The sequence below is a fragment of the Otolemur garnettii genome, unplaced genomic scaffold, assembly GCF_000181295.1.
Source record: "Otolemur garnettii isolate 467f Iridium unplaced genomic scaffold, OtoGar3 scaffold00555, whole genome shotgun sequence".
Classification (NCBI taxonomy): domain Eukaryota; kingdom Metazoa; phylum Chordata; class Mammalia; order Primates; family Galagidae; genus Otolemur; species Otolemur garnettii.
Genome location: NW_003852950.1, coordinates 13,315 through 15,867, shown reverse-complemented (window position 1 = coordinate 15,867; position 2,553 = coordinate 13,315).

The window sequence follows — 2,553 nt, the reverse complement described above, 5'->3', positions numbered from 1 at the left end:
GCTCCCCAGCGGGGGCTGCTGCCATCAAAACCGCTGCCTCCAGAACAGAAGCCTGGTCTGCAGGCTTAGAATCTTGAAGGCAGTGAGGAATCTCTTCACTGTACAACATGGCTGAAATCACATCTCATCTGTATATCCTAATTGAAACAGGTATTTATCCTTTGCTGCAAAGTAGAAGAAAAAATTGTAAGGAGAATTTGATCACTGTCCAACACTTAGTGGGGACAGTTTTGGGGAGCAACAAAAACACTCTTTTTAGTTGGGGAGCAACAAAAACACTCTTCAAATTACCTAAGGGAGGGTTCTAGGTACAGATACACATGGATCTTTTGCCTTTTCAGTCTTGACCAGAAGGTGCCACACTTATAGTACGTATCCTTCTGCTACTTAGCACTTCATTATTTCATTATTTCTGATAGTAAATAGTTTTGTTGAATATTTAAAGAAAGATTAAAGCAATCTTATGTGAGAACATCTTTCTATGAGTCTGCGTGTTCCTCCTTCATATATCCCCAGAAACCCAGAAAATGTACGTGCCACCTTAAGGTTTTCCTCTTTCAGACTCACGTAGAAGATGCATTTAAGTATTAACAGTATTAACTCCCACTCTGTCAGGCATCTTGCAAATGTATTGGTTAATCTTTTACCTCAAATAAATAAAAACCTGATTGTAGGGAACCTCCAACCACTTTCTCTCCTCTCTACGGAAGAGGTCTAACAGTAAAACTATGTTGTAGTTAAGACTCCCATACATGGACCAAGTTTCTTTATCCATCGTTGGTATTAGGGCCAGGCTGGTTGCAAAGGAATATTCATTTCTTTTTTCAAAAGGCTCCCAAGTCCAGGGGCTTTCTAATTTTTTCAGTAGGTATCCTAGGAGTGAATTTGTGGGAATTGAAGGTCCATGCCCCATGGTTTTCTTTGAGTAAAAAAGGATAGATGATCTGTTGGAAAAGGGATCCCCTGTTCCATCAGGTTGGCCTCCTTGCATTGGCCTAGTGCCCTCTGTGTAGGCATCCCTCCCATCTACAGTGAGAATTTGGTGTGACCTACAAAGGTGTCCCAGCCACAGATAGTGAAAGATTTCCTGTGAAGATATCATGTACCATCTCACATGGCTGAAGCTTCCTCACCCATAGCTCCCTCCGAAACTGTGACTAGATTTCAGGGTCTGGAGACAACATGACTCACCCTTACCAGATCCAAGCACATGCTCCTCATCACGGTCTATCCTTGTCTTTCCAAGCCTGGTATTCATTTCTCCCTCAATGCCTCCCTACAGCATTCAGCTCCCATATCTTAAATGGCTCTGCAATCTATCCTGGCCTTTATTAGTAACCACAATAAAAAGGCTGCCCATGAGAAGATGTTAAGACTCCCCCTTTATACAGATAGTAGCTTAGCAACAGCACCTTTAAGAAGAAGAAAGAGCACCAGGAAGAAGAAAGGTAAAACATTTTTCCCAAAAGAAATTTCCCTTTTAAATTTCAGCCAGCATGATCCATACAAAATTATTTCTAAATCCCTTATATGAGCAATATCTCAACTTACAAAGATCATCAATAGCAGACGTAGACTTTCTGTTTTTGTTCCAAATTTTCCTTCCTTTAAACCACCAGTTACTTTAAGACAAAAAGGCTTCCATACAAGATCCTTTCTATGCAATATTATTCTTTCTTTTCTACTTTCCTTATCAAAAACACATCTTCATCTTTAACTCTTTTCACATCTTGTTTTCTCTCTTTACTGTTACCTTTCCCACACAAAACTGCTCCTTTCTCCTTAATCATTTTTCAAAAAAAGAAATACTCAGACTTTCTACATCTCTTTTCTATTAGTTGCCATTTATCTTGTCTTTTTCCTCCAAATCCTTACTTTTTTTCTGATTTTATTACCTTTATTAAGGATCACTATTCATACTGTTCTTATTTTTTATTAAATCATAAACACATAGATCATGTAGATATTATTGCATTTATGGGGTACAATGTGCTAATTTCATATAGAATTAGGAACACTTACATCACACTGGTTGATATATATGTATCATCTGGTTTACTTAATTATTGTGTTAAGACATTTATCCTCTATACTAATAGATCAGACATGTACCCTTGCATTATGCACCATAGGTGTGATCCCACCATTCACCCTCCCTCAGTATGGCCTCTCCCCTCACCTCTCATCCCCCTCTTCTCCCTCCATCATCCTGGGCCATAGTTGTGATCTATTCTTCATATGAAAGTGTGAGTGATTGTAAATTGGTTTCATAATAGTACTGAGTACGTTGGCTATTTTTTCTTCCATTCTTGAGATACTTACTAAGTAGAATATGTTCCAGCTCCATCCATGTAAACGTAAAAGAGGTAAAGTCTCCATCTTTTTAAGGCTGCATAATATTTCCTGGTATACATATACTACATTTATTAATCCATTCATGGGGCAATGGGCACTTGGGCTTCTTCCATGACTTGGCAATTATGAATTGAGCTACAATGAACAATCTGGTGCAAATATCTTTGTTATAAAGTGATTTTTGGTCTTTTGGATATA